This window comes from Rhinopithecus roxellana, chromosome 11 (genome assembly GCF_007565055.1).
Source record: "Rhinopithecus roxellana isolate Shanxi Qingling chromosome 11, ASM756505v1, whole genome shotgun sequence".
NCBI classification, from domain to species: domain Eukaryota; kingdom Metazoa; phylum Chordata; class Mammalia; order Primates; family Cercopithecidae; genus Rhinopithecus; species Rhinopithecus roxellana.
In genome coordinates, this window is record NC_044559.1 from 14,141,700 (window position 1) to 14,168,862 (window position 27,163).

Below are 27,163 nucleotides of genomic sequence, written 5' to 3' on the forward strand. Positions count from 1 at the left end.
CATGAGATTGGGGTGGGGACAAACTGCATCAACCTCTCATGTAAAAATCCAATAATCAAGCAGCAATATTTTAAGTGCAGCACGGAATCTTCCATGTCATTATTTACAAGACCTGAATCTCTTTACATAATAACAAAATTGAATACAGATGACTTAGCCATTAAGTCCATTTAAAAAATCTGTCCTTTTACATGGTGATAGATTTTACTTTTTGTTATCTTTCTCGTTTTCTTTATCTTTTGCTCTTCCTTGACTTCCTTTTCTTATGTCTGTGTTTTTTGGCTTTTTATCAATTCTCCCGCAGTACTTGCATGTATGGGTTTTTTTTTTTTTCTTAATGTTTCTTGTGCTTTTTCTTTCCCTACCTTTTCTTCTTCTTTCTGCTATTCTAACTTTCTGCAGAACTGGCCCTACTACTGTGGCCTTAGGTTTGGCTCCCAGAAGGGCTCTGACTTCTGCTTAGACTCTGGCTCCTCCTATGCCTACCTGTCCAACTGGTGCTGTGTCCAGGCTTTCTTTTGCTTTCTCCATTATCTTTCAGGACCTTAGAAGTGTTTCCTGGTTTCCTCATCTTTTACAGATACATTACTTCCACTGTCACTTTCATTATAATCTGGCTCAAAAGCAGCTTCATCAGTGTCTCCAGTTAAGTCAGGGGACAGTCGAGAGGAGTGACTTAACTGGGGTTTAGGGTTGGTAGCATTCTTCTCAACTTGCCCAGTAATTTGCTCTTTCTCAATCTGTGTGTCTGGTGGATTAAGAGTATCAAGTAACTTATTGCCACTTGACTCTTTGTTGTTCTTTGCTTGTAATATGTGTGTCTCATGATCTTTACAAAGACTTCTACCTATAAATTTTGCCTCTTACCTTGAGTGTTTAGTATCATAAGTGGCTTTGTGATCATGAGGTTTTTTGGTCTCCTGAGTGACTACAATTACTTTTTTTGGAATCTCCTCTGCCATTTTTAAGAAACTCTCTTTCCTCCATCAGCTTAATTTTCTGTTCAGATGCAGAAGCTATAGTTTGTTGTTTTTTTAAATTTTTTAAAAAATTTTTTCATGTTTTGTACATACTTTTTATTTGTTGAATAAATGACTATTTGTCAATATGTACATAACCACGTAGAGCGAGCATTAGATTTAGAGAGCAAAATATTTGGGTTCTAATATGCAAAGCCACTTACCAGCTATGAGGGCTTTGGCAAAGAACTGAATCTGAACTCAGCTTCCTCAACTGTAAAACCAGGTTATTTGGACCTATGTGGTCTACCACATAGGCTTATTGCAGGGTTCAAATGCAGAAACATATGCAGGTACTATGAATACAACTTAGAGCAATACAAACATAACAAGTAACAGCAATGGAATTTCAAGCTGAAATTCACACCCTCGGATCGTACTGATGTACTGATGGAGTCAACGAGAAAGCGACACAATAGCTGATTACTAAAGAGAAGGAATATGCCATTTTTCTGAGTGGGAAGAATTCTGCAACAATGAATCACTTCCCAAACTTCACAAAGATATCAGAGACCCACTGTCAATAACTCTCTCACAGAAGCACAAGGGCCAAATGTCCCGTGTTTATTTACATATGAAATGTGTTCCATACAGTTATGATGGATGGAGTGCATGACACCTGACAGCAGCAAGGCCTCTCAAGGAACCTAACGTCGACTACAGTATATCATCCAAGTATCTATATATACACAAAATAATTCCTTTTCTTGAAAGAAAAAGTACAAAACATGTTCAGGGATAAATACAAAATATAAAATGCAAAAGAAAACACAAAACAAAACCAAAAAATAGACCTCTCTCAGATAACTATAAACGGAAGGGACAGAAGAGTACCTCTGCTGCAGTTTAATAAAGCAGATGTTAAATGTACTTCTTGAAATGGCTGAACTAAACCCGGGTGGCCCAGTGCTTAAGGTAACGGCCAATTGCAATACACAGGCGGCTGCATTGATAAGTCGGTGGTTGAACTTGTGCATCCCGGCTCTAAGTACCAGAACATTTGGCAGTAGCACCCAGAACAGGAAACACCAACTCTTTTGACAGCAAAGGTTAAGTAAACTGATTTTTTTTTCTGTCAAGAGCCAGAGAAATACTTGATATTCTTAGTTGTGTTTCTGTAATAGTTAACAAATTACATGACAAAAACCTGACTACATAAATCTATTGGTCTAACTACATATTTGTAACTTTTATAGTAGTCCAGCCCTTTCATTACTTTCCCTCCTTGTGCTTTTAAAGCCAGCCTTGCAGATCTGCCCAGAAAACCAGTACCATTTTTTTTCTTTAGAGTAGCCTTCCCCATTCCTCAAAATGGAATTGGGGAAATCAGCATTTCTTATTAGATTCCTGGCTTCAGTTTTTTATCCATGCTGGGAAAGGAGCGACCTGCAAGGCTGCTTTAAACAGCCTTTGGCGTGACCTGAAGACAAAGGCACGCCCACAATGGAGTGTTGTCTCAAATGTGAACTCACTCCCCCAGGGCAGGCACACCCAGGAAGTGCTAAGACACGTAAACGTTCCTAGTGTTTTCGAGACCCACAATTACTTACAATTTATGTAGTGAATTCTAAAAATTAAAAACACTAAAAAAGCCATTATTTTAGCAACATACAAAATGGTTTATTTGAATTTAGGAACGGCCCCTGTCACTAAGAACTTTGTTTTAAAGAAACAGTACAAAAAAAAAATTCTAACCCAAAACAACTCAAATCGTTTTCCACTAAATACTGATACAAACGTGTAACAAAGAGTATAAAAAATTATTCATTTAAATATATACAAACTATTTTAAACTCAAATACTGTTTTAATACTTATCAAGGATATATACGACGAGGTGAAAGAAGGTACGTTGAAAGAGAATATATTGCAACAGCCTGGACAGTACTGTTAACTCTATTATACTGCAAACTTTTTGCAACAAAAATGTCTTTTTTATTCCAATGTGGACAGGGATTTTCCTCATGGACCATCTGTGGCTATTTCTCAGCTGAGCTCATCCTTTTGGATTTGATGAAGGCCATGCCGTGTGTCTGCATGTGAGTATTTAAGGCAGCTTCAGTTTCAAAAGTTTTTGCGCATACTCTGCACTTTCTGTCTTACATGGCACCATCAGGGGATTCATCCCTGTGGCTGGGTTTGTTCTCCTGTTGGTCATCTTCCCCAGCCCTGTTTTGCTTGGAAACTGGCTGAAGTTCCTTTAACTTGTGTACGATGAAGAGGTGCTGGACAGAGAGACATGAGATGTGTAGCAGAGGCCACACTCCCGGCGCTGGTAGGAAGAACCATCCAATTTGTGCTGAGGGATGTGTTCATGGAACTGCAGCAGGTTTTTGGTGGTGAAGCCACACACAGCACACTTGTGAACCTTAAAAACACTGATTTTCAGCTTTTTCAGTGGTTGAGTGATTGCTCCTCGGGGAGACCTGAACTCCAGAACTGGTTCTTCCAACTTCCGCTCGGGACTGGGGACCTTGGTGTCTTCTTTTATTTCTGTTTCCTCCTCGTTGGTGGTGTCTGTCATTTCTTTCAGGTCAGGGTCCTTGATGCCGTGCATCAGCTGGACGTGCTTCTCCAGCATCAGTCATTTGGTAAAGGTACGTCTGGAGTCTGGGCAGTGCGAGCAGGCGTACACTTTCCTGATGCCTTTATGCTTGATCCAGTTGTGCCGGCACAGGCAGTGGGACGAGCTGAAAGACTTGTCACACTGGTAGCAGGGGTGTTTCTTCATTTGCTTCTCATGCTCCTTCCTCACGTGGGCTATGTACACATCACTCTGCATGAACAGGCAGTCACACTCCCAACACGTCCACCCAGGACTGGCCACTTTCTTGGTTTCCATTGATTTTTTTTCACAGGAGACGGAGATTTCTTTTCCAGTTTCTCTTTCCCATTCATGGATTTGGTGTCCTCTTTGTTCTGATCTGCTGAATTTTGAGTTGCAGGCTTAATGCTCAAAGTCAAGTTATTACCCAAGTTTGGAGTCCCTTCAATACTTTTCCACGCATAGACTTGATGTGATCCATCATAAGTTGCTTCTCTGCATATAAAAGAGAACAGTCTGGACACTTGAAAACAGACACCTTCTGGTTTTCAATGTGTTGGTCAAAGTGCTGATACAGCAAGGTTTGCTGGGTGAACACAGTGTCGCACATGAAACACTTTTGTATGATTTTTGGTTCTCCTATCTTGATGCCAGGATGCTGTGTGTAGGCGTGGGAATGTGTGCTTGGGGCAGACTTAAACGCCATTGGACAAATAGGACACCTGTAGAAGCCTTCACAGTGAGAACCTTGAATGTGAGACTTCAGAGCAGCCACATCAGAGTACACAACACTGCGATGCACACATCGAAAGCCAACTCTCCTCGTGTGGTGCAGACAGTTCTTGGTGACATGGGTCTGGAAGTCCACTGACCTGCAGATGGCCCTGCACTCAGGCAGATGTAGGGAGATTTGTGCTGATGGATTCTTTGGTATGATGCATAACTGCACTGGTTAGGAAGCAGCATCTGGCAGACAGTGCAAGTCTTTTGTCCACTCATATCTGCAGCCTGCTGGAAATGTGTAGCCAGTGACGTCTCGTCCTGGAAGACTTCATTACACTCCAAACCTTTTAGACTATGTCTACACAGTTTGGAGGGGTCTTCATCTAGGGGCATGGCTGGGGTGATGGAGCTTGAAGGAACTTGAAGGAGCTGATACGGCTGTCCCAGTTATGCCAGACTGAATTTTTGTGACAATGTGTGTGCTGGCTCCCACAGGGCTCTGAGGAATGGAAGTTGAAGTGGAAGTATTGCTTGATGGAGAAACTATCATTTGACCTGCTGGGACTGGCTTTAAAATTAAGTGGGAGCATTGCATTACCACCCCTTTCTCCTTATGCCCACAGGCATGGGAAAGGAGGCTGCATTTGTTGTAAAAAAACGAGGTTCTTTGTACAACGGTTGCACGTTACTTTGATGCGCACGCTCCATCTGTCGCAGTGCTGGGTCAGACTCTTTTCAAGTGCAAAGGAGTCCCCACACTCCAAGCACTTGTATTCACACGTTGGTAACATGATCCCTGCATTGGTGGGAGGACTGAGGTTTGGGATGTAAACAGGGACTGGATTGACACTGCTCAGCACCTTGTTGAAAGCTTCTACCACAGAACTCTGCAAGGACAACACTACCTGGACTCAAGACACCTTTTTGGGGGGTTGCGAGGCTGCTGCATTGACTATCGCCTGCTTTAGTTGTTGCTGAGGTTTGGTTAGCACTTGGCGGAGTTCAGAGGTGGCCTGGGTACCCTGAGGCAAAAGGTTAAGGTTGGCAAGGTGCACAGTCTTTGGCACAAATTTGGCGTTGGCCAGGCTGGATGCTGGCACCATAGCAGTTTGCTGCTGGATGACGTTGGCGGCTTTAATGATGGTGCTGCTGGCGCTCTGGACAGAGGCAGCAGATATGACTGTGGCTTTCACCGTGGTGTTGTTAGTGAGCTTCAAATTAATGACTTGGGATCCTGTTGTCTTCACAGCAGACACTGGGAGGAAAGCAGTAGCCACAGGCTTGGTTGTGACCTGTTTGGGGGTGAGCTCTGCAGGGGAAACTGCATTGGTCATGACCGCGGACTGGAGAGGTGCCCTGCGGGGAGAGGAAAGGACGGCGGCTGATGCTAGAGATGACAGAGGGGATGTCACAGAGGCCATCACGGACGCCGTTTGCTCAGAAGATTTCTTCCCAGAGTCAAGATCCATTTCTGGCAATACCCTAATCACTGTTCTCTTGATTTCCCCAGAAGACGTCTTAATGGTTTTTATGAGGACTTTAGGGATTGCTGGTATGGACTCTGTGGGAGAGGACGGGGATCCCTTGCTGCTGTTCTCACTTGAGATGCTTCTGGGACTATCCGTTTGCTTTAGGGATGGGTTTTTGGTCCCGTGGATGAGATTCTGGGATTCAGGAGACTTGTCGGCAGCTCTCGGACTGTTGTTTACTTCTTTTGGTAACAGGGAGGATTCTCTCGAATTGGCCTCTGGTTCTTTGCAGGAGTCTGAAGCCGCCTTTTTAGTGCTGAGAACCCTGATGACAGCGATGCAGGATGAGAGATTGCAGGACGACTTTGTCTTTGATGGTGCAACGCCGGGGAGGCCGGTGTCATTCTTCTAGGAGCTCGGCTTCCCATCCAGGACTCTGTTTCCCAGCACCTTGTCAGAGTTTTCCTACAATGTGTCCTCTGCTTTTCTGACTTTAAAAGGTTCATGAACACTCAGGTTTATAGAATTGGCTTCTGCTTCTCTCTTAACAACTTTGTTTTTCTCCATATTGCCTGACGTAGAGAGTCCAGTTTTGCTGGAGTTTTCTCGTCCGAGTGCCTTCAGCTTATTGTAGTCCTGCTGGGGAGCCGATCCCGTCAACACGTTCGACCTGAAGCTTGATCGCACGTCCTCCTTGTCAGGGGGGTCATCCACCGGGATCTTCTCATTGTCATCAAACTCTTCAGCACTGGAGATCAGACTAAACTGGCTGAATGTCGAGTCTTTCAGAGTCACCTCAGAGGCAGGCATGTCTCCTTTCAAGGACTTCGCTCCATCTTTACTGTAACTGTCAAGGGAGGACACTGTGAGAAACCCATTATGTCAGCCGTCGGCGGTGGGGTTGTGACCGTGTTTCTGTCTGCCCTCAGAGGAGCCGATGTTCCGAACATTCTTGACGATAATGCTGACACCCACGTCGGAAGATGATGGTGCGTGGGAGTCATCCTCTCCTTGAGCATTCTGCTTCATGTGGCTTTCGTGGTCATCGTGTCCAGACTCAATAGCTGCTTTAGGATCAACTGTATCTGGAATGTCAAATGCTGTCAGGAGGTCATCAAAGTCTGGGGTCTTCATATCCCCCATGGTCATGAATTTGAGCAGATGTTCTTGCGAACCTTCACGTTTTGGAAAGACTTTAGACCAATGTTCAGTTACTGTCACAGGGCTGTATTCTCAGCAAATAGGAAAGGGTTAAAAACAGCTCCAGTCAACAGGCCTTTTGGCCTTCACAGTAGTCAGAAGCATCCTCAACACACTTTAGTAGCTTCTAAAAGAAAAAGCACAAAACAGGACATACCCTCTTCCTGGGGTTGGCCTTCATGGAGGTCAAGTCCGGGCGTCTGGGCGGCAGCCCGGATGACCTTTGCTCAGCGCTGCGCGGCTGGCGGCTGCTGCTGCTGTCGGAGTGGTGGCGGCATTTCCATGTTATGGGCGTGTCATCTGCGCTCCTGCTGCCGGGGTCTGTGTGTGTGTGTGTGCGGTGGAGCGGTCTGGCTGCCCCTGCCGCCACTGGGCCTTGCGGAGCGACCAGCCTGGACGGGTCCGCACCTCCCTGGGCACCGCGCTCTAGGCCACGCGGTGGCGGCAGCGGCTGGCCTGCTAGGCTGGGGCCTACCAGTGGGGGTGTGGGCCCAGGTGGTGGCCTGTTGTTTTTAATAGATATCCTTTATTAGGTTGAAAAATCTTAGTTTTCTAATACTTTAATGAGAGTTTTTGTTGTTGTTGTTGTTTTGCGATAGGGTTTCCCTCTGTCACCCAGCTGGAGTGCAGTAGTGCAATCTTGGCTCACTGCAACCTCCACCTCCTGCTTTCAACTGATCCTCCTGTTACCGGGGGTCCTTGCACCCAGAGCTCCCAAGATGGTGGTGGGCCACTTCCAAGATGGTGGCAGGCCTCACGTTCTCTGACCTGGGGTTCTTGGCCTCACTAATTCCAAGGAATGGAATCTTGGGCCATGCGGAGAGTGTTATAGCTCTATTAGAAGCCGTGGGTCACGGAAGAGAATCGTGCAACCCAGTGACTAGTGTTCAGCTCCATTAGGATGAACCCAGGCACTTAGCCATGAAGGAACAATGGCAAGCCTTTAGCCCGATTGGGATTGGCGATGGGCACCTTGCTGGATCAGGAGCACAGCGGGCACCCTGCTGGATCCAGAGGGATGGAAGTCAGTGGGGGTCTGCAACTGTGGCCAACAGCAGGGGTGGGCGGGAGCGAAAGCTCAGCTCCACCCATAACAAACAGGGACCAGAAGAGTGCAGTTGCAAGATATAATAGAGTGAAAACAGAGCTCCCATACAAAGGGAGGGGACCCAAAGAGGTTAGCCATTGCTGGCGCCAGTGCCTGGGTTTATATCCCGACCATTGTCCCTCCCACTGTGCTCACAGGCAACAGATGATTGGTTATTTCTTTACCTCCTGTTTTTGCCTAATTAGCATTTTAGTGAGCTGTCTTTACTATCTGATTGGTCGGGTGTGAGCTAAGTTGCAAGCCCCCTCTTTAAAGGTGGAAGTGGTCACCTTCCCAGCTAGGCTTAGGGATTCTTACTTGACCTAGGAAATCCAGCTAGTCCTGTCTCTCACTCCCACCTCAGCCTCCCAAGTAGCTGAGACTACAGGCATGTGCCACCACATCCAGCTAATTTTTAAATTTTTTATAGAGATGGGGTTTCACTATGTTACCCAGGTTGGTCTTAAATTTCTGGGCTCAAGTGATCCTCCCACCTTGGCCTCCCAAAGTGCTGGGATTACAGGTGTGAGCCACCACACCTGACGAGAGTTTTTTTTTTTTGTTTGTTTGTTTTTTTTAATGTCATTAATGCCCGTTTCTGTTAAGTTTTTTCACATCTGTCAAGATTATGATTTTTCTCTTTTATCCTATTAATGTCGTGAATTACACTAATTTTTCAAGTATTAGACCAACTCTGCATTCTGGAATAAGCACCTCTCCCCCACCCCCGCCAAGTCACATGTATTATCCTTTTTCTGTATTACTATATTTGATTTGCTAATATTTTGTTAAGGATTTATATTAATAAGAAATACTGTTAGCCTGCAGTTTTCTTATAATGACTTTGTTTTTCTTATCAGGATAATACTGGCATCATAAAATGATATGGCAAATATTCGCTCCATCTCTTGTTCTGAAAGTGTTAATGTGATATTGGTGTTATTTTCTCCTTAAATATTTTATAAACTTCACCAGTGAAGTGATCTGTGTTGGTGTATTCTTTGTGAAAAAACATTTTAAAACTATGATGATTTCTTTCATAGATATAGTATAACTTAGATTATCTCTTCTGTCATTTTTGTAATTTGCTTCTTTGAGAAAAGGGGTAATTTCATTATATCCATAAATGTATTTGCATATGTTTGTTTACATTATTCCTTTTTTTATTTTAACGTTCATAGGACTTGTAGTTATGTCTCCTTTTAAACTTCTGATATTGGTAATTTTTGTTTTTTCTTGAGCGGTCTAAAGGTTTATCGATTGTATTATACTTTTAAAAGATACAGCTTTTGCTTTAATTGGGTTATCTCTACTGTTATCCATTTTCTATTTCATTATTCTTATTCTCACCTTGATTTTATTCTTTTCTTCTGTTTATTTTCAGTTTAATCTATCCTTTCTAGTCCTTAATGAGGAAGCTTAGTGATTGCTTTTAGACCTTCCTTCTAAGCACCACTTCACCTGTTCTACAAATGCCTTTTTGTTCCCCTTTTGCAATCCTAATTGTTCTATTTGTCCCTGGAGGACACTGGGAGTTTCAAGTGTCCTGCAACTGAAGCTACTTCCATTAGACTCTTTATCAGATTTTAAAAAGGGTTTGTGACCAGAAAATTTCAGACTATTTGACACCAATTAAGTATAGATTTTTAGGTTCAATTTCTTACATAATCTATCAATTGTACACTTCTATGTAATAAGGCCTAGAGCAGTTGACTGAACATTGTGGGGGAAGAAGATGCGTGCTTCATCTTTTTAATTCTTTCTCTCCCACTTCAGGAGAATCGTTGCTGCATAAGGCCTCTCAGGTCAGTGCCATTTCCCTCCTATTTTTCTTTATGTGAAATAGCATAAATTCTGGCTATGCCCAAGTTTGTTGGTGAGCAGAAAGTTAAACTCTCCCTTCAGACTCAGTAAATTTGTTAGAAAAACTGATATCTGGGCCAGGCGCGGTGGCTCACGCCTGTAATTCCAGCACTTTGGAAAGCCGAGGTGGGCGGATCATGAGGTCAGGAGATGGAGACCATCCTGGCTAACACGGTGAAACCCCCTCTCTACTGAAAATACAAAAAATTAGCCGGGCGTGGTGGCGCGCACCTGTAGACCCAGCTACTCGGGAGGCTGAGGCAGGAGAATGGCGCGAACCGGAGAGGCGGAGCTTGCAGTGAACCGAGATGGCGCCACTGCACTCCAGCCTGGGTGACAGAGCGAGACTCCGTCTCAAAAAAAAAAAAAAAAAAAGAAAAACTGGTATCTGGATTTGGTTCTAGTCTAGCATAGATTAAGAAGTCGAAATATGTTGAAGTGAGGATAAAGAGCATTTTAAATGATAACAGAGATCCAATATGATGAAATAGGAGTAAATTCTTTTTTGTTTCATTTTCCTCCAATTTCATTTTAAAACAGGTGATTTTTTAAAAGAAGATGGTTTTGTTCCAGTAGGCATTTGATGCATTAGCCTTCCTCGGCTTTCCCAGCAGGGATATAGACCTAGCTAAATGACCTGGTAGTGTTTTCTCTGAGTCAAGTTAGCATTAAATGTGGTCTCTGGATATGGGAAGAGATGGATAATCTAACAGTCTACAGATGTCAGAAACTTTATTCTCACCTTTTCTCTCCATATTTTAAATTTATATGTCTTTTTGAAAAACATTTCAACTGCCACCTCCAATTAGGATATAGAAAGTTCCAAGAGATCATTGCTCTCACTGAAATAATGTGAGTAAGCTGGACAAGTTACAGAAGCATAGTTGTTAAAAACCCAAGCTGAGGATAAAGAAGTGAAAATAAACTAAATTCCAGAGTGCAAAGAGCCCTTGCTAGGAAAGTGAGACCCGAGGCTGCTTTCCTCATAGGGGTATGGTGGATGGAAGATTGAACCCACTACAGATGGGAATTTTTGCAGATGCAAGGAGAAACTAGCTGAACTTTTAACAAATTTGCATGAGCTGGCAAAATGTATTAAAATCCCCCAAAATCCCCTTCTTCACTGAGAACCTGGCAGCAGCAAGAACAGGGAAGGAGAATTAAGAGAGACTTGCTCAGGGCACACCTGCCCACTAATTCTTTCTAAATGTGCACATAATTAAATAGAGAAGACATGTTTATAAAAAACAGGAAGGGCTGGGTGCAGTGGTTCATGCCTGTGATCCCAGCAATTTCGGAGGTTGAGGCGGGTGGGTCACCTGAGGTCAGGAGTTCAAGACCAGCCTGGCCAACATGGTGAAACCCCGTCTCTACTAAAAATACAAAAATTAGCCAGGCGTGGTGTTGCACACCTGTAATCCCAGCTACTTGGGAGGCTGAGGCACAAGAATTGCTTGAACCCAGGAGGCGAAGGTTGCAGTAAGCTGAGATCGCACCATTGCACTCCAGCCTGGGTAACAGAGTGAGACTCTGTCTCAAAAAAAAAAAAAAAGCAGGAGATGTAATGAATAATCAAGAGAAAACAAAAACAGAATGAGGAATGACCCAGATGTTGAAATCAGCAGACACAAACTTTAAAGTAAGTATTACAACTCTGTTAACATGTTCACTGGAAAAGCCAAGCAAAAGCAAAATGTGTGAACAGATTGTAAATTTCGGCAGGAAATCTGAAACTCTATGAAAGAATGAAATGGAAATTCTAGTACTGAAATGAAAAATTCATTTGAAGGACTTATCAGCACATTGAAAAGAGCACAAGAAAAGATATGTAAACTTGAAGACAGGTTAATTAAATTAACAGACGCATAAAGAGAAAAATTAAAACTCAAGCAGTATAAATACAAAGAAAACCATACCAAAGCACATAATGGTCAAATTGCTGAAACCCAATACTAAAGAGAATATCTTAAGTGCTATCAGAGAAAAAGGGCAAATACATTTAAGAAGGTAACAATAAGAAAGAATGATGGCTGAATTCTTATTAAAAATTCAGAAGACAATGTAATGGCTTCTTTAAAATGCTGAAAGAGTTTAAAAAAGCATTCAAAATACATACTTCAAAAATAAAGGCAAAATAAAGACATTTGTAGACAGGGAAAAGTTGAGGAACTTAGTCCAGTAAGTAGACTTGCACTACATAAGTCTGCAAATTATAAAAATTTTAGGTTAAAAGGAAATGATACCTGATGATATGGTTTGCATCTACGTCCCCACCCAAATCTCATGTTGTATTGTAATCCCTATTCTTGGAGGTGAGGCCGCCTCGTGGGAGGCGATTGGGGGCCGATTCATCATAAATAGTTTAGCACCATTCCCTGGGTGCTGTTCTTGTGATTATGAGTGAGTTCTCGTGTGATCTGGTTGTTTGGAAGTGTGTAGCACTTCCTCCCTTGGTTCTCTCTCTTGCTCCTGCTCCCTCCTTATAAGATAGCCAGCTCTGACTTTGCCTTCCACCATAAGTATAAGCTTCCTGAGGCCTCCCCAGAAACAGAAGCTGCCATGCTTCCTGTACAGCCTGCAGAACCATGAACCAATTAAACCTCTTTTCTTATAAATTACTCAGTCTCAGGTATGTCTTTATAGCAATGGAAGAATGGCCTGATACACCAGATTAATCCTGGATCTGTAGGAAAGAAGAGTGTTGGAAAGGGTAAATATGTAGAAATGTGTGTACGTGTATTTGTGTAGATGCATGTGGATGCTCACATACATCAAGACACTATTATTATTTTATTTGCTTAATATGTATGTCTTTATATATTATATAAATATGTGTATATTATGTATGTGTTTAATACATATTAATATGTAATTAATATATTAACATGTATGTATTTATTAAACAAATAATGTCTTGATGGATGTGAGTATGTACATGCAGGCACATACATACATATATACACACATATACATACATATATATACTCATATGTAAGTAATATATATGTATACACACACACACATATCACTTTCTTGGCTCCAAGCTGAAGAATGAATACTGGTATACTGGTGGTGAACTCGCTCAGATTTTATCTGTTGAATATATCTTTAGTTTGTATTTATTGTCAGTCAGTTTTTTTTCCTGGGTAAAGGAAATTGTAAATTTCTATGTTAACAGGTGTATTAGGCCATTCTGGCACTGCTATGAAGAAATATCTGAGACTGAGTAATTTATAAGGAAAGAAGTGCAGTTGCCTCACTGTTCCACAGTCTGTACAGGAAACATAGAGGCATCTGCTTCTGGGGAGGTCTCAGGAAGCTTTTACTCATGGTAGAAGGTGAAGCAGCAGCAGGCACTTCATGTGGTGAAAGCAGGAGCAAGAGATGGGGGGTGAGCAGAGGTGCCACATACTTTTTTTTTTTTTTTTTTAGACAGAGTGTCGTACTTTTTGCCCAGGCTGGAGTGCAATGGCATGAACTCGGCTCACTGCAACCTCTGCCTCCCGGGTTCAAGTGATTCTCCTGCCTCAGCCTCCTGAGTAGCTGGGATTAGAGGTGTGTACCACCATGCCTGGCTAATTTTGTATTTTTAGTAGAGACAGGGTTTCACCATGTTGGCCAGGCTGGTCTCAAACTCCTGACCTCAGGTGATCTGCCCACTTTGGTCTCCCAAAGTGTTGGGATTACAGGCGTGAGCCACTGCACCTGGCCAGGTGCCACACACTTTTAAATGACCAGATTTTGTGAGAATTCATTATCACGAAGACAGCACCAAGCCATGAGGGAAACACCCCCATAATCCAAGCATCCTCCACCAGCCCTGCCTCCAGTACTGGGGATCATAATCCAACATGATTTGGGAAGGGACAAATATCCAAACTATATCATTCCACCCCTAACCCCTCCTAAACTCATGTCCTTTTCACATTGCAAAATGTAATCATGCCTTCCCAACAGTCCCCCAAAGTCTTAACTTATTCCAGCATTAACTCAAAAGTCCAAAGTCTCATTTGAAACAAAGCAAATCCCTTCCACCTATGATCCTGTAAAATAAAAAACAAGTTACTTACTTCCAAGGTACAATGGAGGTATAGGCATTGGATAAACATTTCCATTCCAAAGGGAGAAACTGGCCAAAAGAAAAGGTCTACAGGCTCCCTGCATGTTTTAAACCCAGCAGGGCAGTCATTCAGTCCTTTTTTTTTTTTTTTTTTATTATACTTCAAGTTCTAGGGTACATGTGCACAACGTGCAGGTTTGTTACATATGTATACATGTGCCATATTGGTGTGCTGCACCCATTAACTTGTCATTTACATTAGGTACATCTCCTAATGCTATCCTTCCCCCCTCCCCCCTCCCCACAATAGGCCCCAGTGTGTGATGTTCCCCTTCCTGTGTCCCAGTGATCTCATTGTTCAATTCCCACCTATGAGTGAGAACATGCAGTGTTTGGTTTTCTGTTCTTGCGATAGTTTGCTGAGAATGATGGTTTCCAGCTGCATCCATGTCCCTACAAAGGACACAAACTCATCCTTTTTTATGGCTGCATAGTAGTCCATGGTATATATGTATCACATTTTTTTAATCCAGTCTGTCACTGATGGGCATCTGGGTTGATTCCAAGTCTTTGCTATTGTGAATAGTGCTGCAATAAACATACGTGTGCATGTGTCTTTATAGCAGCATGATTTATAATCCTTTGGGTATATACCCAGTAATGGGATGGCTGGGTCAAATGGTGTTTCTAGTTCTAGGTCCTTGAGGAATCACCACACTGTTTTCCACAATGGTTGAACTAGTTTACAGTCCCACCAACAGTGTGAAACTGTTCCTATTTCTCCACATCCTCTCCAGCACCTGTTGTTTCCTGATTTTTTAATGATTGTCATTCTAACTGGTGTGGTTTTGATTTGAATCTTAAAGCTCCAAAATAACCTTTTTTTGACTCTATGTCCTACAACAAGGGGACAGTGGTGCAAGGGGTGGGCTCCCTAGGCCTCGGGCAGCTCCACCTCTGTGGCTTTGCAGGGTACATCCCCTGTGACTGCTCTCACAGTTGAGTGTTTGTGACTTTTCCAGGAGCAGGGTACAAGCTGCCAGTGGATCTGCCATTCTGGGGTCTGGAGAAAGGTGGTCTCCTTCTCACAGCTCCACTAGGCAGTGGCCCAGTGGGGACTCTGTGTGGGGGTTCTAACCTCACATTTCCCCTTGGTACTTTCCTAGTAGAGGGTTTCTATAAGGAAAACCTGTCCCTGAATCAGGTTTTTGCATGGGCTCCTGGGCATTCTCATACAGCCTCTGAAATCTAGGCAGAGGCTGCCTAGCATTCTTCACTCTTGCATTCTGCACATCTACAGGTTTAACATCACATGAAAGCCACCAAGGCTTATGGCTTGCATTCTCCAAAGTGGCAACCTGAGCTGTACTTGGGCCCTTTTGAGCCAGAGTTGGAGCTGGAGTAGCTGGGATGTGGGGAGCAGTGTCGTGAAGCTGTGCAGGGCCACTGGGCCCTAGGCCTGGCCCATGAAACCATTCTTTCTTCTAAGCCTCTGGACCTGGGATGGGAGGGACAGGCACAAAGGCTATCTTCAAATGTCTTCATGTCCTTTTCCTCATGTCTTCAATAAAGGTACTTGGCTCCATTTAGTTATACAAGTATCTTATACAAGTGGTTATTCCACAGCCTACTTGAATTCCTCTCCCAAAAAAGCTTTTTCTTTCTCTGTCATATGGTCCAGCTGCAAATTTTCCAAATGTTTAAGTTCTGCTTCTTGTTTATACATAAATTCCAACTTTAAGTCATTTCTTTGCTCCTGCGTCTGAATGTGGACTGTTAGAAGCAGTCAGGCCACATCTTGAACACTGCTGCTTAGAAATTTCTTCTGCCAGATACTGTAAATCATCACTTCAAATTTCCACAGATCTCTAGTGCAAGAGCAGAATGCAGCCAAGATCTTTGCTAAAGTATAACAAGGGTGACCTTTGCTCCATTTCCCAATAAGTTTCTGATTTCCATCTGAGACCTCATCAGCCTGGATTTCGCTGTCCATATCACTATCAGCATTTTGGTTACAACGATTTAACCAGTCTCTATGAAGTTCCAAACTTCCCCTCATATTCCTATCTTCTGAGCTCTCCAAACTCTTCAAACCACTGCTCATTACCCAATTGCAAAGCTGCTTTCACATTTCTAGGTATCTTTATAGCAATGCCCCATGCTAGGTACCAATTTTCTGTATTAGACTGTTTTTGCACTTATAAAGAAATTCCTGAGACTAGGTATTTATAAGAAAAGAGGTTTAATTTGCTCACGATTCTTCAGGCTGTACAGGAAGCATAGTGCTGGCATCTGCTTCTCGGGAGGCCTCAGGGAGCTTTTACTGATGGTGGAAGGTGAAGCAGGAGCAGGCACTTCACATGGTAAAATCAGGAGCAAGAGAGAGAGAGAGATGGGGGGAAGTGACACACACTTTTAAATGACCAGATCTTGTGAGAACTCACTATCATGAAGAAATGCCAAGCCATGAGGGACCTGCCTCCACGACCCAAACACCTCCCACCAGGCCCCGCCTCCATCATTGGAGATCACAATTCAATATGAGATCTGGGTGGGACAAATATCCAAACAATATCAGCAGTTATTTTCTGTTGGGAAAAGCTGAGTGTTGGGAGAAGCTGAGGCAAGGCTTGCATGTATGACATAATGTAAAAAAGTCTTGGAACATGTCCGGGGTCCAGGGTCTAAAACCCCTTGTGGTCTTTGGAACACCAGGCTCAGTAGCTAAAGGGTGGGAGGCTACTCTGACGCACCATAATCTAAGCCCAGGGCATAAAATCCCTCGTGGCTTGGATAGAATCCAGGGCTCATGGCTCTAGAATGTGTCTAGACTTGCTGGCTCCTTGCTCCTTGCTCTCCCAGGATCGATTGTATCTTGAGTTAAAAGAACCTGCTCTCCATTATCTCAAGTAGCAGAGCAAATGCTAAACCATCACAACTGTAAATGATGTGCTTAATGCAACGTGCCATTTTGACCTCCGCATTCTCACCCCCGATTCTTTGTTGGATTACCAATAAATAGTGTGGGCTTCTGGAGCTCAGGGCCTTCGCAGCCTCCATACACTAGCGATGGCCCCTGGTCCCAGCTTTTTCTCTCTCGAACTGTCTTTTTCTCAATCCTTTCACTCTGCTGGACTTTGTCACCCCCACGACCTGGTGTTGGGTCTGATCACCCCAACAATTTTCTTTCAGTGCATTGAGATGGTCAGTCTACTGTCTTCTAGCTTCCATTGTTTCTTTTGAGAATTTAGCTGTTACTCTAACTGCTGCCTCTCTAAAGACATCTTTTAAGGTTTCTCTTTGTCTTTGATTTTTTGCAGTTTCACTATAATGTATCTACATGTTAATTTACTTTTAAATTTTCTGCCTTGAGATTTATTCTGCTTCTTAAACACATGGTTTGATGTCTTTAATTAGTGTTGTTGTTGTTGTTGTTGTTGTTGTTTTCTGAGACGGGGTCTTGCACTGTTGCCCAGGCTGGAGTGCAATGGTATGATCTTGGCTCACTGCAACCTCTGCCTCCCAGGTTCAAGCAATTCTCCTGCCTCAGCCTCCCAAATAGCTGGGGTTACAGGCGCGTGCCACCATGCCCAGCTCATTTTTGTATTTTTAGTAGAGATGGGGTGTCACCATATTGGCCAGGCTGGTCTCAAACTCCTGACCTCATGATCCGCCCCACCTCAACCTCCCTCCCAAAATGCTAGAATTACAGGCATGAGCCACTGTGCCTGGCCTTTTATTAATTTTGGACAATCTCTAGTAATGATTTATTCACATTTGCCTCTGTTCCTAGTATTTTTTCTTTACGGATACCAATAAAACATACGTGTTAGGCTGTCTTACCATATCCTCTGCATCTCGATCTGTCAAGAAGCAATTATTTTCATGTCTCTTCACAATTAGGACTTTCTGAGCAAATGTTATTGATATTTGAGTTAAAGAAAGTTAGAGGGTGTTAGGACTAAAGCCATCTGCTCCCATTCAAAGGGCAATAAGATTTATCTTCTTCTAACTCCCACCCACCCAACTTCAGGCCAAATGCTTGCATTCTGTAGTAGAGACGTTCCCATTTTTCTTTCTGAGACTATTAATTTACATTTCAAAGGGGAATAAAACCTGGAACCGTGGAGCCAGTTGCTTCCATTCTGAAGGACTGTAAATGACTGGAGAGCAAAGGTGTTTCTCTCTGAAAGAGGATTGTAGCTGGGAATGGTGTAGTCTATATGAATTACGTTCTTAATTTAAACTGTTAGATTCATAATTTCAGAATTTCTCTTCTATACTGCAAAAACTCCTCTGCATAGGCAGGCTCATCAAACTATGCACTTTAAATAGGTGGATTTTACTGTATGTAAACCATACGTCAATAAAGCTGTTAAAAAGATAAAATCAGAAAAAAAGTTATTGAATTTTTAATTTTCATAATATATTTTTCAATTCTAAAAAATCTATTTGGTTTTGTGAAAGGAATAAAAATCCTGGGGCCCCCAAATCACTAAGTTAAAGGCAAAAGTCGAGCTGGGAACCGCTTAGAGTCAACCTGCCTCCCATTCTACCCAAAGTCACCCCTCTGCTCACTGAGATAAATGTATATCTGATTGCCTCCTTTGGAGAGACTAATCAGAAACTCAATGCAACTGTTTGTCTCTTATTTACCTATAACCTGAAAACCTTGCCCTGCTTGGAGTCTTCCCATCTTTGCTTTGAGTTTTCCCATCTTTCCAGTGCAAACCTGTGTTCATCTTGCATATGATGTCTCATGTCTCCCTAGAATGTATAAAACCAAACTGGGCTCTGACCACCTTGGGCACATGTTGTTAGGACCTCCCGAGGGTGTGTCACAGGCACATGTCCTCAATCTTGGCAAAATAAACTTTCTAAATTAATTGAGACTCATCTCAGATGATCAGGGTTCACAGTTTCCTTATACATCTGCTATGTCACTTTTTATGATTTCTAGTTTTCTGCCAAAATGGTTTAAATAAACTTTTATCTCCTTGAACATAGTAGACCTATTTATTTTATGGTATTCACTGATGATTCCATTATTTGCAGTTCCTGTGGGTGGGTCTATTGGTTGTTTCTATTCATTCTCATCCACAGCATTTTTAAATTTTTTTTTTTTTTTCAGATGGAGTTTCACTCTGTCACCCAGGCTGGAGTGCAGTGGCACGATCTCAAGTGATTCTCCTGCCTCAGCTTTCTGAGTAGCTGGAATTATAGGGGCCCCCCACCATGCCCGGCTAATTTTTGTATTTTTAGTAGAGATGGGGTTTCACCGTGTTGGCCATGCTGGTCTCAAACTCCTGACCTTGTGATCCACCTGCCTCAGCCTCCCAAAGTGAGCCACGGCACCCGGCCCCATCCATAGCATTTTATCTTCACGTGTACTTGGTTATCCTTGACTCTGTGTTAGACATTGTGCTTGGAAAACATAAGTTAAGGCCTATACTGTGCCCTTGTCTTCTAAAAATAGTTTTTTATTCCTTTTGCCAGGTGACTGGGAGCACTACCAACACAGAATTACCTTAATTCAAGTTCAGGCCTTGTTGTTTTCTCCACCACTCAGAGTTTTGAACCACATTTTCATCTATGCGAGGACTGGTTTGTTTTTTGTTGTTCTTACTTCAAGTGTGCAGCATTTTGGGGTCACATCCCAAAGCCAGATCATATATTGGGTCTGACACTTGGTGGGCCCTGGATGCCAACTTTTTTCCCATAGTACCTTGAGGCCACCAAAGCCCAGAAGCACAGCTAAACTTGGAACAATAGAGGCCCAGTTGTTTTACTAACCTCTCTAGATTCTGGGCTTCTTTTGGAACTTGGCCAGATAATTTTTCACTATCTTCCAAGCTCTGTGAGGCTTGTAAGGCCAAGGAGGGAGGACCTTGAGCCTAGGAGTTCAAGACCAGCCTTGGCAACATGGGGAAACCCTGTTTCCACTAAAAATACAAAAAATTAGTCAGGCATGCTGGTGCGTGCCTATAATCCCAGCTACTTGGGAGACTGAGGCAGGAGAATTGCTTGAACCTGGGAGGTGGAGGTTGCAGTGAGCAGAGATTGCACCACTGCAATTCACTCTGGGCAACTGAGCAAGACTCCATCTCAAAAAAAAAAAAAAAAAAAAAAAAAAAAGGGAAATGAAGTCTCAGAGCCTCTGCTTGGGAGCTTGAACAGGAACCAGAACCAGCAAGAACATCCCATCAATAGACCACCAGAGCCAACCTTGCAGGATACGCCTTCAATAGTGACACCATGTGGCAGCATCCAGCAATGGCAGCATAGGGCTGGAGTTGTTCTTTGTCCATCTGGTGCCAGGGAGCAGGACTGAAGAAGCAGAATTCCTGGACAATACAGGGGAGGAGGGAGGGCCCAGGACTTCCTTTGCATCACAGTAGGCAAGTGCTCAGGCAATTATGAGAGAAGGCGAGCTCACATCTTTGCTCTGCCACAGCCTGAGGAGTTGGCAAGTCACTGCATCTCTTTCTGCCTCCGTTTCTTTATTTGCAGAATGGTGACAATAATAGAACCTATCTCTTAAGGTGGTTGTGAGGATCAAATGAATTAGTGCATGTTGAATAGTGCCTGGTACATATTAGGTGCCCGGTAAATGTTGGGGGTTGCTGCTGTTGTTATCATTATTATTAAAAAAGATGAAAAGGGATGAGACAATGTTGGCACCCAAGTTAGCTTATGCCATAAGATGCAGAAGTAGGTATCATAATTCTCACTTTTTCAAATGATGAGACTGAGTTTCAGAAAATGCAAATAATTTACTCAAAAGCAAACAGGCCCGATCACACCAAATCTTTCCCAGAAACTGAATTTATTGCTGGTAGAGATCATATCTGCACTGAAACCCTGGTCTTCCCATCTGACTTGTGTTTCCCAGAAATTTGAACTTAACCTAAAAACCAGATCTCCACAATGCTTCAGTCAGAATGAGAGTCAGATGCAAAGTTTTATGGCAAATGAATCTCAAGTCCAAGTGAATCACACAGGGGGAAAAAACCTCATTTTTATTACCTCTGATTTCTTTTTCTTGAATCCATTTTCTCTTCCCATCTTCAGTGCTTCTGCCTGAGTTAAACCCTCAACCCTCATCTCCTCCTCCTCCTCCTCCTCCTCCTCCTTCTTCTTCTTCTCCTCCTCCTCCTCAACCCTCATCTCCTCATCTCCTTCTTCTTCTTCTCCTCCTCTTCGTCCTCCTCCTCCTCCTCCTCCTCCTCCTCCTCATTATTATTTTGAGATGGAGTTTCACTCTTGTTGCCCAGGCTGGAGTGCAGTGGAACAATCTTGGCTCACTCCGCCTCCCAGGTTCAAATGATTGTCCCTACTTCAGCCTCCAGAGCAGCTGAGATTACAGGCACCTGCCACCATGCCCGGCTAGTTTTTTGTATTTTTAGTAGAGACGGGTTTCACCATGTTGGCCAGGCTGGTCTCAAACTCCTCACCTTGGCCTCCCAAGGTGCTGGGATTACAGGCATGAGCCACCATGCCTAGCCCCATCATCTTCTAGTTAGTTTTCTTTCTCCTAGCACTGTTGCCTTCTAGCCTGCCCTCCATGCATGTAGAAGGGTGGGGTGGTTTTCCTAACTAAAATATCCTCCTACCTAGATCCTTTCAGAGACCCGCCCCCATCTCCTGTAACACTGCACAGCCTCCTCAGTTGTGTTCAATCTGACCCCATCTCCCTGCTGAACTTGTTTTCCTGTTGCTATCCCAAGAGCTGGATTCTCTTTCTTTTTGTTCCTGATGCATTTGGGCACACTCCTGCAGTAGCACTCACCATGTTTTATTGCAACTATTGTTTGCACCGAATCTTCCCAGGAGACTGAATTCGTTGCCAATAGAGATCATATCTGCTCCCCTGGTGTCCCCTTAGTCACTAACATGGTGCAAACTAGAAAGTGTTGATGAATGGGGCAGATTATCCTTAGGGCTCATTTAGGATACAGAGGTGGCCACTCGAGTTTAGGATCAAATGCAGCTCTTCCTTATATTATGGGGAAGTAAAAAAAAAATGGGAATGAAAAATAAATGACCATTACATGCTATATCAATGTGTCAATTTTATGTATGCTAAGAAACCTCAAATAATGCAGTTTGGCTATACACCAGAGCTCTGTAATCAACAAGTGAAAGAAAAGATATTATCATGGCCAGAATTTACAGAGGTACTTTCTTGTGATATCAGAGAAAAACAGCTCAAATTGGAAAGCTTAGGCAGGTCCCAAATGGCAGGTTAGAAGACCAGAGTACTAGAGTAGTCTGCAGATTTATGGGGGCGTGCTGGGAGCATCAGCAGCAACTCCTTATTCTTCTGGCTGTTGGTGGGACAACAGAGAAGTCAGGCATTCCTAACTGAGCTACTTGGATCCAATCCTAACTTAGCTGTGCTACTAGCTGTGTGACCTTGGACAAGCTCCTCAGCCTCTCTGTGACAAAGTTGACTCATATGTAAAATGGGGTAGTCATAGCACACCCAGCGTTACTGTGAGGAGTTAATATTTACAAAGTGCTTGGCACAGTATCTTAGTCAATTTCTGTTGCTATAAAGGAAAGCCCAAGGCTGGATAACTTATAAAGAAAAGAGGTTTATTTGGCTCACGGTTTGGCAGGCTGTGCAGGAAGCATGGCACCAGCATCTGCTCCTGGTGAGAGCTCCAGGCTGCTTCTACCCATGGTGGAAGGTGAAAGGGAGCCTATATGTGCAGAGATCGCTGGTGAGAGGAAAAGAAAGAGGAGGGAGGAGGTGCCACACGCCTCTAAACAAAAAGCTCTTGTGAGAACAGAGTGAGAACTCACTTATCCTTCCACCATCCCCCAGGGAGGGCATTAATCTGTTCATGAGGCATTCACTCCCAAGATCCAAACACCTCCCATCAGGACCCACCACCAGCCCTGGGGATCGAATTTCAACATGTGATTTGGAGCACAAACATCCCAACTACAGCAAACTGTGTCTGGCAAATAGTAAGCAGCACACGTGTTAGCTCATGATGTCACCCATCCAGGAACCAGTCCTATTCCAATGAAGGCTAACCCACAACATCAAGGTGTCTGGGAGAGAAGGGTCTGGCTTCCTTCCTCTCACTCTGATGCTCCACACTCATGCATGTCTAGTTCTTGTGTCACATCAAGTAGCTCTGGTTTTGAAAACAAGTAGTCCTCATTTCCCTTTTCCTGGAGAGCTGTGGTCAACAGCTAGGCTCATTAACCAGCCATCGTTCCTCTGAGAATAACTGAATCTGGACCATCTGATCAGTATATCACCTGAATGCATTTGGCTCCCCTCCCTGAGAATTGGCTCCCTTGTCTCACCTGCTTGGCACTGCAAGTTTAAAAACAAAAGCTTTCTGGGCTTTGACTTATGGCTGCCTGCTGTTTCTGTTGCCCAGCCGACACTGAAGAATGTTCTGTCTTAGACGCTTCCATTATTGGCAACAAAGATTTTTCCCCCTCATATATTGCTTAAGTTGCATCAATTGATTAATGATCTGTAGAGTGCATTTTCTAGCACTCTTCCATCGGTGTCTCCTGAGTGGGCTCGTTCATGAGCAAAATGTGTCTGCTTTTCTCTCTCTCCCTTGCCTTACTCACGGCTGCATCTGGGTGGTGTGGTGGTCAGGGAATGGGGTTTTATGGCAAGAGAGGAACTGGATCCCAGGATTCATCATGAACAAGCCCACTCAGAAGACACCAGTGGAAAAGTGCTAGAAGATGCTGTCTATAGATCATTAAATTCATGCTCTTAAGGTCCCTGGAGCCTGTCCTATTAGGACACAGATCTTAAGCTTTTTAAAAAATTTTCCAATGTGTTGAGCTTCTTCTTTTACTTTAAATCAACTCTGAGTCTTTTTTTTTTTTTTTTTTTTTTTTTTGCTTCAGTTAGCTAGAGTTGATGTCTGTGGCTTAGAGTCAAAGAGCCCAGTGAACACCGGATGGGAAGGATTTGGCCAGATGAGCCCTAAAGCCCCTTCCAGCCTCGCCACTTTGAATAGATGAGTAAATGAATGAATGGTTGATGGAACTGAACCAGATCCCATCTAGTTTGAGCTCTGAGAGAAAGTCAAGTGAAGGTGGTAGGAGGCAGGGGGAAGGTGAGGAATGTGACCACTGCAGATGCTGATCCCAGAATGACCAGAGTTCTGCGTGGACCAGGATTAAGACACACTCAGGAGCCTGCCCCTGCTGAGCGCTTCTTTGCTGACTGGCTGGGTGACCTGAGGGAAGCCATGCAAGCTCCTGAGGTCCCATTTTCCTCTCTAAGGAGAGGATTATTCTGTGCTCTTTGCTCCTTCCTCTTCAGTAGCTAAATTAAAATGCACGCGTGACTAACAACAGTGCTGGGGTGGTCTGCGTGGAGTGCCGCCTGTTGAGCTGTGAGCAATTTGCCGAAGAAGTCTTCATCCTGGTAATTTGGGCCAGATGCTTCAGTGCAGACCCCGCTGACTCATCAACAGCCCTGCCTTCCTGAAGACTGAGCTGGGGGTCAGCTCTCCGCTCATGCCATCTGCCTTTCCAGAAGCACCCTGCTGGAGGGCTGCGGGGGAGTGGGGGGCAGGAAGAACATACACTTAGGGAGACTACTTGGTGTGGGGGGATCCGAAGGATGGGGAGTTATTCTAGCTGGCATGAAGATTTATCGGAAGGAGGAATTGGTATAAGTGAGTGTCTATGTGTGGGACTCAGGGGGCTGTGAAACTTGCATGCATTTGGAAGAGGAAATGTTCAAAAGCACCAGTTCATGATATTTTCACAGCTGTTTGGGAAGCAGTCTGTGGGCAGAAGCAGCAAGCTCAGGGACGAGAGAGAGCTGGTGGTTTGGCAGGATGGGCAAAAGTCTCTTTATAGCTTTGTACCCTTTTCTGCTGCTCTCGGCTTCTCTTTCCTTTCATTTTTCCAGATCCTCTGGCCTTCTAGGTTTCCGCCTCTTGTTTCCATATGTCACCTTCTGTGGCAGAGCCCATTTTAGTTGCAAGTGACTATTCCCCCAACTTGTAACAACTTGGGGACAGAGTGGGGCTTTATTGGCTCCTGGAGTCAAACCCTGAATTTGAACAACCAAGTCTTAGAAAGGGAAGGCTGCAGCTGGATTTCAGGAATGGCCGGAACTGGGACTTGAACTCTGCTGACAGAGCCTCATCTTTGCTTCTCTCTGTGTAGTGGTTTTATTGTCTCTTACCATAGACCAGCTTCTGCTACACGGTCGGAAATGTGGTTGCCAACAGGACCCTGGTTCACCTGTTGTAATTCTGACTGCTGGAGAGGGACTGGCTTTTACTTTCTCTATCCCAAGTTGAATTAGGGAGAAAGCTCAAGACTAAAAATCACAGCTCTGCCAATGACTACCTGTGTGACACTGCAAGAGTTCATCGCTCTGAACAGCAGTTTTCTCGCCTGAGAAGTGGGAATGAATATGGCTCCCAGATCAGAGAGGCAGGTATTGCCTGGTGGTTGGGAGCAGAGGCTCTGGAGCCAGAACACCTGGCTACAGTTTCAGTTTTGCTGCTTAGATGCAGTGTGACGTTGGTCTGGGTCCCCAATCTGTCAATGTCCCAGCTTTCTCATCTCTAAAATAATGGGGATGATAATGACACCTACTTGTAGAAGTGGTGTGAGAAGTAAATGAGTCAGTGCTCATAAAGAATGTAGTTCACTGAATGGCATTTGGCAAGCAATCAGTGCTAGCATTTACTCCTTGCTATCTCCACAGTTCTTGGTGACATTTCTCTAGGGTCTCCCCATGGCTGCTGCTTAACCAGGACAGGCTGTGAGCTCTGGGTCATTCCTACTGCAGCCAGTGGCCCCTCTGCTTCTTTCTCTGCTACTCCAGAATGGAAGTGAGTAAGAATTGAGAGTGACGTTATTATATTGAATCTGTTCTGATTTATAGTTTTAAAAAGTAACCATTCTAGAGCCTTTGTTCCCTATTATGAATGGATTGTTTTTAAGAGTAGCTTCTGTTCTAAGCGCTGTGTCAAATGCTCCACATTGATGATTTAATTGTAAGAACACCACAGCCAGGCAAGAGTTCCTAACTCCCCCACCTTTTTTTTTTTTTTTATAGGTTAAGGAAATGCACCTGTAGTTAACTAGTCAGAGATCATGCTTACGAAAGCGGCATGATTAAAACCCAGCTCTGTCCGGCTAGAGGCATCTTCTGGGGAAGGCTGAGCCGAGATTGAGCATGGAGACCACGTTGCCTGGAGCCCCAAGGCCTGGGCATCCTGGTGGCCTCGGCGGGGGCTTCTCATCTGCCTCAGTCTCCTTTGCTCCTTGAGTCAGGCAGGCCTGTTTGCATAGAAGCTTAACTTCTGCTGGCTGGTATTTTGTTTGCTCACACACTGACTTTCACTCTGTGCGCCTTTGCTTTGACTTGTTTCCCAACTAGAGAATAGGTTCTACGTGGTGGGTGTTGTGCCCAGAGTCTTTGTCCCCCTCACACCCCTCGCCAGGGCAGGAGATGCAGCTGCGCGCCTCCGTGTTCTGGGCTGGAGGAGAGGAGTGCGTCAGTCCCACTCTCCGCCAGGCGGTGGCGCGAGGGTGCAGGCCAGGCCGGGCTCAGCGTGGCTGCCGCGGCTCGGCAGCTGCAGCCCACCAGGCTCCTCAGGACCCCACCTGGAGAAGCACTCGTTCTGGGCGTTACCTGTGGGGAGAGGTCCAGGGGAGTGGCGAGGCTGTAGCAGAGAATGTGGGCGTTCGTGAGCCCCGCAGTTTGGGCTCCTGCTTTCTGGGGACAGCCAGCATGGCCCTGAAGTCCGCAGCCCTTCAGGGCGCGCCCCTCAGAGCCCAGGGGTGCCTGCGCCCCCTCTGGCCCCTCCGCCTTCTGCAGAAGGAAAACCAGGCCCTGGCTCGCTGGGACGGGTCCTTTCGGGGACTGCGGCTGCTTCCCTGTTGGTAGACTCAGCGGCCAGTGATGTGACTTCAAGGCCCCCTCGAGCTCTGCCTTCTTAACAAATAAAGCGTAGACCTCTCCTCAGCCATTGGGAGAGGTTATGTGAGAGCAGCCTGATTTGGGGCTACTATTAATTCATTCATTAGTTCACTCATTTGGGATCGAGACCATGGTATGCCAGGCACCTTAGCAGGGCAGAAGACAGAGCGAGAACCCGGCAGACACTGGGTGGGATCTGAGGTTTAGTGGGGGACACAAGGAATTGAGCACATGGACGGAAAGTGCCCTTAAACCAGC

At 44.4% G+C, this 27,163-nt stretch overlaps 1 pseudogene; it reads right to left on the reverse strand.

The window, feature by feature from the left end:
• Positions 1–2,997: 2,997 nt before the first annotated feature.
• Positions 2,998–6,904, reverse strand: LOC104662242 (annotated as a pseudogene).
• Positions 6,905–27,163: the final 20,259 nt, after the last annotated feature.